Below are 10528 nucleotides of genomic sequence, written 5' to 3' on the forward strand. Positions count from 1 at the left end.
TATATATATATATATATATATATATATATATATTTATATAGGCATACCCCACTTTTAAGTACACAGTGGGGTTTATTTATTTACTAAAGCTGAAAAGTGCAAAATCAGGCTCACTTCTGCATAGAATCAAACGAGCTTCTAACCCCAGCTTGTTCAATTGAGTTTTTATAATAAAACCTGGAATCTCATTGGTCTCTATGCAGAAGTGAGCTTGATTTTGCACTTTTCAGCTTTAGTAAATAAACCCCATTGTGTACGTAAAAGTGGGGTATATATATATATATATATATATATATATATATATATATATATATATATATATATATATATATATATTTATTGTATATAGCATTTTACTCTGGGATATGAATAAATCCCATACTTTCCAAAGTGCCTTATTAAAAAATCTGGGATTCCCATGTGTTGTTTCCATGTACATATAACATAGCAGCACATACTACAATAGGTATTCTACATCTGCTATGATGCAGACTCAGCGTTGCTGAAGTTCTATATGTATATAAGAAACCATAGTAACTATTACCATAGCAATCAGTCTAAGTTTCCATTGTGACTGAGTGCCATGCACAGCATATTAACATATGGAATTTTGGATCATCAGACCCAACCAGAATAGTTCTTGAATAGTTAAATGTAGAGAACACTAGGATATTACTGTAGTATCTTGAGATTGTGTGTGGGTGGCATGCATATAGTATATAGCATAGTAGCAGTGTGCAATACAACACATACAGTATATCAGGTGGTATAATTTACACTAATTTCAGGGACAATAGAATTATACTTAAAAGATGTGTTTTTATGTACAGAGAGCACAATGCCACTATGTAATAAATATATATTTTTACATGTGGTATAATGCCAATGAATATTTGGATCACTAGTACTGGGGTAGTTGTAGTCTATGTGATCAATCCACAAAGCTTGAACAGAATGGTAAGGATCTCTATTTTAAAATTGTGACTTTAGTTGTCAAAGCTGCTTAGGCTCAGCTGAAAATAACTGTCACTTTTTTGCTACATAATGTGGTCTCAATCCAGGGACAGTATAAGTTTACTGAATAAGTTTTGTTTTTGTTTACATAGAGCATCACAGCACTCTGTAATGATCACATTACATGTAGTATAATACAAGCCTACTATTGAAGTGTATATATGGATCACCAAAATTTACAGTTTTATTCTAAAGGCTTTATTCACAAAGCTTTAACACAAGAGTAAGGATCCCCATTTTAGCCATGTGACTTTCATTTTCAAAGTTGATTAGACTCCACTGAAAATAACTGCCACAAAAAAAGTACTCTTAATCCAGGGACACTATAATTCAATTGAATGCATTTTATTTTTATGTATACAGAGCAACACACCACTGTGTAATAATAAATATATTACAGGTAGTATAATACAAGCCCAATAATGAAGTGTATATATAGGTCACTTTACTGACAGTTTTATTCTAAAGGCTTTATTCACAAAGCTTTAACACCAGTGCAAGGATCCTCATGTTAGCCACGACTTTCATTTTGATTAGACGCTGCTGAAAATAACTGTCACTTTTTTTTTAAACAAAGTAAACATCTTGCTCTATAAGAAACAAAATCACTATTACATTGGAATTCTAGTGTCACTGGATAAAGTATACATTATTAGTAAAAAAAAAAAAAAAGGGACAGCTATTTTCAAAGACCTTTAGAATAAACCTGTCAGTACTAGTGACCCATATTTACACTTCAGTAGGAGGCTTGCATTATACTACATGTAAACTATTTATACAGAGTAGTCTCTCTGTGTAGTGCTCTGTGTACATTAAAACAAAATGTATTCAGTGTAATTATAGTGTCCCTGGATTAAGCTTACATTCATTTTCCAAACGTGACAGTTATTTTCAGTGGAGTCTAATCAACTTTGAAAATGAAAGTCACATGGCTAAAATTGGGATAACTCTTGTGTTAAAGTTTTGTGGATAAATTCTTTAAAATAAAAGGTAGTCTATAAAACAGTATCAATGATCTATATACACTACTCAGTGGTAGGCATGTTTTATACCATTTATATATGTTTATACTTATATAAATGTATATATTTATACAATATATAATTCAAGCTGATCACTGAAACTGTATATATGGATCTCTAGTACAGATGTCCTTTTAAGGCTTAAGGGTGAAGATCTTTATTTTAGCCATGTAGCTATCATTTCAAAGCTCATTAGACTAAATTAAAAAGAACTGTCATTTTATTTTAACAATGTACACTTAATCTAGGGACACAGGAATTCCAATATAATCCTGATGTTTCTATCTACATAGAATAGAATACCACTCTATAAGAAATATATACAAAAATAAATTATATTCTATCTATCTATCTATCTATCTATCTATCTATCTATCTATCTATCTATCTATCTATCTATCTATCTATCTATCTATCTATCTATCTATCTATCTATCTATATGTATATATATATATATTGTGGTATATTGGAAAATCTGCACTTGGATCCTTAGTATAGTTTTATTCTATAGGCTCAAGGGTAAATATCTTTATTTTAGCCATGTGACTATTATTTTTAAAACTCATTAGACTCAGTTAAAAATAACTGTAATTTTTTTTTTTTTTTTTTTGAAATAATGTACACTTATTTCAGGGACACTAGAATTTCAATGTAATCCTTATGTTTGTACTTATAGAACATATTACCACCCTGTAATAGAAATGTGGTATAATTAAAAATGTGCAAATTAATCATTAGTGTAGTTTTATTCTATAGGCTCAAGGGTAAGAATCTGTTTTTGCTATGTGTCTATTATCTCTATCTTTATTTCTACCTTTATCTTTATTTCTAAGCTCAGTGGACTCAGCTAAAAATAACTGTCACTTTTTTTAAATAATAATGTACACTTAATCCAGGGACACTAGAATTCCAATGTAATTCTTATATTTTCACTTATAGAACCTAATACCACTCTGTAATAGAAATGTGGTATAATGGAACATGTAATTATGGATCATTATCATTTTATTCTATAGGCTCAAGGTTAAGAGTCTGTATTTACAGCTATGTGACTATTATTTTCCACGCTGATTAAACTTAAAAATAACTGCAATTTTTTTGTAATAACGATCCTTTACTTGATGGTTTGGGTTCCTGATGTGTACAATAATAAATGTATACTCATAGATATGAACCTATAGAGCAGTCAGATGAATTTGGTGCCATGTAGACTTGGCTATCATCTGGAGAAGGTTGCTATAGTTGATGACTGGTCAGTCTTCTCCATATTCATCAATAAAGGGAGATGCAGAGTAGGATAAATCTGATGGCTGGAAATGTTCCTTCTTCTATTGGAAATACAAGGACAGATGCTTGTCTCTTGTGAGTGGGTCTCCTTGAGGAAGGCAGTGAAGCAGAAAGACATGATGGAGAAGAGTTCGCCTCCCCCCTTGTCAAAGTGTTAAAAATGTTCTTGTCTTACTCTGCAGCCAGCAATGGGAATGGAAGTGACATTACTCCAAGGAAGCCACCTGTGCTCCTCCCTGCATCTCCTCTACATCTCCTCTCCGATCTTCTAGAAGGTTGGCCACATCTAGCCTGGAAACAGCTCAGGCATCCCCCCAACCCCCCCCCCCCCCCCCCAAAAAGTGAAATAATTAGGACGTAGACACAAGTGACAAAAATGGAAGAGGAGGAGGAGACTGGGAGGGAGGGGGGTCTGTCCTGCCTAATTGATTCGGTTAAACGGAATGCAGGAGATGTGAACGGCTGGACGCTCCTATTCCCACGCTCGGGGGCAAGTGGCAGTGCCATGGGCAGGCAGCCTGTGATAGACAGACAGCCATGCAGGGGGGGAGGGGAGACACAGCAAGTATCCCCAACACCACACTCAGCTCACAGCTTTAAGAAAGTGCAGGCATTTCCCACCCACAGCCATCTGCAGGCTCCCCAATGAGAGCACCAACTGCTTAGCAGCAGCACACTGTCTGCTTTTTGTTCATCTAATAATTACCAGGATCCTGATGCTATGAGTGTATATAACTATATAGAAATATATATATATATATATATATATATATATATATATATATATATATATATATATATATAGATAGATATATATATATATAGATATAAAAATATATAAATATGTATATGTAATCCTGATGCTATGAGAGTGTGTGTGTGTGTGTGTGTGTGTGTGTATATATATATATATATATATATAGATAGATAGATAGATATTAGTGTACTGACATGCATGCATCGTTACTATATTGATGAGGTCTTTTGTATATATATATATATATATATATATATATATATATATATATATACAAAAGACCTCATTAATATATTAACAATGCATGCATGTCAGTACACTAATATCTATATATCTATATATATATGTTCATAGCATTTTCTCTCTCTCTCTATATATATATTTATATAGAGAAAATATAATAATAACATATTTTTTTAGGGTACTGACATGCATGCATTGTTACTATATTATTAAGGAGGTTTTTTGTATATATATATATATATATATATATATATATATATATATATATATATATATATTAGGGTATTGGCATGCATTGGTACTTTATTAACAAGGAGGTCTTTTGTTATGCACTCTGGATCTTTTTTCTGCTTTATGGTGTAATAGGGTTTTATTACTTCAGGTAGAAATTCTAAATTAAATGTTTACTCCATAATGCAGAACAACATTGATTTAGGAAGTTTACTGATGACTGTGATCAGGCAGATGGAAAGTAAACACCTATGGATGATACTCAGTATGTTCCTATTATATAAGGTTCCTGTAGCTCAGGTCAATCCATGACTAAGAAACAGTCACACAAAAATGAGAATTTCCCATTCAGCAATGTTTTATCTGATGTAAATTATTAATGGGATCTAGTATACTGCACTGTGTAGTGTAATTATTGAAAGGAGCAATACTAGTAGCAAATTACATGTATATAATGTTTACACAACAGTGAACAGGTATAGTCTATGCACCATAGGGATTTAAATAAAATAATAATAATAATAATATAATATTATTATAATAATAATAAAAAAACTCCCTCTCTCTCTGTATATTATATATATATATATATATATATATATATATATATATATATATATATATATAATTGATATATCTATCTATCTATCTATCTATATATATCTATATATATATATATATATATATATATATATATATATTTTTTTTTTTTTTTTTCTGTTTGAAAATAGTCCCATGATGTTCTACTTGGTTTCAGATGCATTTAAGATAGTATTATAATATTATGTATAGATTCCATACTCCATTATTTATAGACGTTTTTCATAGATGTTATCAATAGCCTCAAAGTGACAAATGCATAGTTTCTGCCAGAATATGTTTTCATAATAATGTATGCTTCCCATAAGGGCCTTCATATTCATCCACTGAGAAGCCATGCAAACAGATACACAATTAGAACAACATGGGGTCTATTTATCAAAGTCCTTGGGCTGCAAAATGGGGCCAGAAGGGTAGCAAGGGCTGCTTTTGGTCTGATCAAAGACCCCCAAATCCATTATCATTTAAAGCAATAGATTTCATTAGATAAAGTTTCAGCTAGCTCTCTAAAGGCACACTAAACATTAAAAATAATATGCTGGGCCTTCTCCCCCCCCCCCCCCCCTCAAGTATAAAAAGGGCTTAGCTACAAAAGCTCAGAAAAACATTACAGCGGCTTATGGTTTTTTGTGGATTCAGGGCGGTTATGTAAATCCTGTAGAGGGGGCCAGAAAACCCAATAATGCAGGCGTATATGTTTAATGTTTTCTAATAGGGAGGGAAATGCTAAGCTCAGGCATTCGCTTCTCCAGTATTCTCCAAACTGGTGTAACAGAACAAGAAATCATCACACACTACGTAATAAACGTGATATTTACATTATTATATGAGCAATTTTTTTTAGCTTTAAGCTATATTAACCTATTAATAAAATTTGCCTTTAAATTATGCTTCACTTTCCAAGGCCTGGTTTTATAATGTATAATGACTGAAAAAAAAAAGCTTGCACCTTTAGAGCTACAATAGAGGCATTACCTTTGTGTCATTAGTTACTGTTATAAAGATCACTACCCCAAATATAAGAAGCTCCCTCTTTGCGGGTTAGTTAGGCCTGGGGCCATGATATGCAAATTGGATTGTATTTAAAAGCAGGCATGTGGGTTTGATTTAATTTGCACAGCCTAATCATAATGGCAAAACTAAAAATATAAAACCGTCCGACCCCTTATACTGAATGCATACTCAAAGCAAGCATAGGCATGTTAGGTCATTGTAAAACCTACACACGATAGTAACTCACTGCCTTGATTAATTCAGTAATATTTTTTTTTTTTAGGTTTTTAATCAACCTCGTTTTTTTTTTTTTTGTGTTACTGATTTCAACTCCTATGTATTTTACAATATAGTGCATAATGTTTTAGGCGCCATAGTTACTGTTTCATTTATTCCAATAAAAAAATGTTATATGATTTTGGCATATTATGCCATGGCTTGATATATGGTATTGCTTCATAGATCACCAAGTCAAATAAAAAAATCACTGTCTTAATCACTATGTGTGATAGGAACTGAGCTGAATACATGTTTTGCTTCTGAGCAGAAGACAGCAGGCTGCAGGCTTTGGGCCTACTGGAAATTAAACAAAAGCCAAGCCTGTGAAACATTAAGCATCGCCCATCGCTTACTGTAACAGCGTGATAGCTTGGCTTTGAATATTTACAGGAATGGCCTTTAAAAAAAAGAAAGAAAAGCCCTCTCCTTTATAAATATGCGGGGTTTTCACAAATGTCAATCGTTATCTTTTGCCATGGTGAAATGTATATATGTTGAATGCATGTTATATGAAGATGATGTGGGGCTATCTGATTTTTACACTGTACATACATGTTCTAATGTACAAGCGTTTATCTTCATAACCAGGGATAAGATAATATATTGTTTTTTCTGTTGCATCTATGTAGGTTTCTCGTTCTTTGCAGTTGTGCTATCACATGAGATTAGGGTATATCAAAAGGCATTGCTCACAGATGTTGTCAGTAAATACCTTTATTGGCACATTGTTTATGTTGCTGAAGCCACTGGCAAAATATTAGTACAGGAAAAATTGGGCTATAAAGAGACTGCTTTCATTTTTATTTCTAGCTACTACTTTTATGGTGTTTGAAAAACATGCATGGTTGTGTCTTATAGATCTCCCCTTGTCATGTGTTTGTAAGTGATTGTGTTATTGTAATCATGTATTTTCCAGTTGTGATATACAGCAGGTCATGGGTGGCTATTTTAATTGACAACAAAACTGATCACAATAATATTGTGATATAGATTTAAACCACTGTTGCGATTAAAAATTGTAGTAATATGTGTTTAAAATTGGTGATCACTCTTTGATGTGTTTTTAGTACTCTTAAAAAAAAAATGTACATTTGACTGATCAACCAAGCTAAGGCTTTCCAGGGCGTTCGGAGGTTGATGGAACCTGCATGCAGAATTTGACCACCCTCAGGCACTGCCATTTTGTGGCACTACCATTAACACGAATGTTCTGCTCAGCTGGACGTTCGTGTTTAAGTGAAAGGAGGGGGAGGGGAAGGAGATGAGCGGTAATAGCAGACACTGGCAAGGCAACTTATTTCAGCAGCAAACAATTGCTATCAATGCAAATTTTCCCAGCTGTCCAAGTGACTGCTCCCCCAGACAACCATCAAAGTTGAGATTGCTCAAGGTTAAGATATGAGATTGCTTACTGATATGCCTTTAAATGGGCAGAACGGTTGTCTATCATCTTGTGTGTGTGCGTACCTTTACTGATATCTGATTGCTTTAGGCGTAGTGCTTAGTAAAGGTGCCTATAACATATGGGGGTTGAGTTACTAAAACTGAGGAGTGCAATATCTGGTGCAACTCTGCATAGAAACCAATCAGCTTCCAGGAATTTTGTCAAAGCTTAATTGAACAAGCTGAAGTTAAAAGCTCTTTGGCTACCATGCACAGCTGCATCAGATTTTGCATTCTCCAGTGCAATCAACCCTATTATGTTAAATGAATGTAAACCAAATATATATATATATATATATGGGTGTGATTTAGTAACATAGTGGGGGGTTATTTACGAAAGGCAAATCCACTTTGCACTACAAGTGCAAAGTACACTTGAAATTGCACTGAAAGTGCACTTGGAAGTGCAGTCGCTGTAAATCAGAGGGGTAGATCTGAAATGAGGGGACGCTCTGCTGATTTTATTATCCAATCATGTGCAAGCTAAAATGCTGTTTTTTATTTTCCTTGCATGTCCCCCTCGGATCTACAGCGATTGCAATTCCAAGTGCACTTTCAGTGAAATTTCAAGTGCACTTTGCACTTGTAGTTTGCACTTGTTTGCACTTGTAGCGCAAAGTGGATTTGCCTTTAGAGGCATCTTTGCCTTTAAATAACCCTCATAGTCTGTGTATGATTAAAAAAAAAAAGAAAAAAAACAATATCATAAATAATTCTTACTATCCAAATCTACAGGATAAGAACAATTTATTTGAAAAGTTCATGTGTGAGAAAGCACAGGCCAGACTAAAAGCCTTTGAAATGTTCAGTTGCCTCTCGCCACATTAAAGTGGTTATAAAGGCTAAAGGTTTTTTTTTATCTTAATGCATTCTCTGCATTAAAGTTACAAACCTTTTAGGTGTAGCTCCCCCCCCCCCCCCCCCCCGCACCCCTAAATAATTACCTAAGCCCAATCTCGATCCAGCGTTGTGCCCAAGAACAGCGGCGCTGCTCTCTCTCACCTTCCTCACTAGACTCATTGGGGTTCATTTACCAAAGGCAAATAGACTGTGCACTTTGCAAAGAGCAGTTGCCCTCTGCAAGTGCAGTTGCTCCAGAGCTTAGTTAATGAGGTAAGGCTTCACTTTGCAAAGAGTACCCAATCACGTGCAAGAAAAACAAACAAACAGTATTTTTGCCTGCACATGATTGTGTGATGGAAGTCAGCAGAGCTTCTGCTCATTTGCTGAGCTCTGGAGCAAATGGAATTGGAGAGTGCAACTGCACTTTCCAAAGTGAACAGTCTTTTTTCCCTAAGTAAATCAGCCCCTTTGAGAGCAGTGGGAGCCATGGGCTCCTGCTGCTGTCAATTAAATCCAATAGACGCACACATGAGTACCACTACTAGGAAGAGGCTTGCTGGGGGAGGGCCTCAAACGGCAGAGAGAGGCAGGAACGCTGATGGAGGACCCCAGAAAAGGAGAATCGGAGCTGCTCTGTGCAAAACCATTGCACAGAGCAGGTAAGTATAACATGTTTTATTTATTTATTTATTATTATTATTTTTTTTTTAAAGAACCTTTATAATCTTTAAGGAAGATTGAACTATAATGCATAAACTTGCTGACATTTGCAGGTTTATTCAATAAGAAAGTGTTAGAAGCAATGATAATGTGCAAAGTCCAACAGCCCATTACAACCAATCAAACATGTACTCTTCACCAAGCTTACTGCAGTAATGGTACATTTGAGTGGTAAATATGAGTTGCTGCATTGTGGTGCTCTTTACATTGCTTTAATGAATATGTTTTCCATTGTAATTCTCTGCAGCTAGTTTAGTGATCTAAAAACCCCTGCCAGAGAGCACAGCTATGTCCTCTACCTCCACTGCAGCATTATTAAACACAAGCCCAGTTGTACAGTAAAGGAGCAGCAGCACAGAGATGGGATAGGCCTCATTCACATGACTATAACATGGCTGTAAATATGTTACTGATCATTAGGCAAGGAGCAAAAATCCATGCATAAATGATCAGTATACATTTTTTAATGTGTAAATTTTTTTTTTCAATGGTATACATGTGTACATGCATGTCCTCAAATAATTTTTTGGGATTTTGTGTTATAGATCTCATTGCAGTACATGTTTATGCACCTGTTTTTAATGTCTCCATTGAAAACAATGCAGCTGCATTCAGGTCCGCTAATAAAAAGCGGTTGTGAAGACTTTTTTTTACAGCCATTAGGCCTCTTTCACCCGGGGCAGATCAGCACTGATCCGCCCCATGGATATCCGCTTGCTCAGCGGGGATCTCCGCTGAGTAGGCAGAGGACAGGTCTGTCTCTGCACACTGTGCAGGGACGAACCTGTCACAGCGCCGCTCTCCCCTATGGGAGATCGGGTGACGACGGACCATACAGTCTGTGGTCACCCGATCTGATCCGCAGACGAATGGAAAAATAGGTTTTTCCTCCTTCACACTTTTTCGGATCGGAGTGGGTTGGATGTCAGCGGACATGTCACCGCTGACATCCAATGCTCCATAGACCTCTATGAAGCATCCATTCAGGTCCACCTGAAAAACTCACAGGTGGATCTGAAAGGATCGGCCATGTGAAAGAGGCCTTAGACTGAGCAGGCAGATGACAGTGTGCAGAGACTGACCTGTCATCTGCCT

The sequence above is a fragment of the Lithobates pipiens genome, unplaced genomic scaffold, assembly GCF_037356315.1.
Source record: "Lithobates pipiens isolate NorthernLeopardFrog02 unplaced genomic scaffold, aLitPip1_a1.2 Scaffold_3, whole genome shotgun sequence".
NCBI classification, from domain to species: Eukaryota; Metazoa; Chordata; class Amphibia; order Anura; family Ranidae; genus Lithobates; species Lithobates pipiens.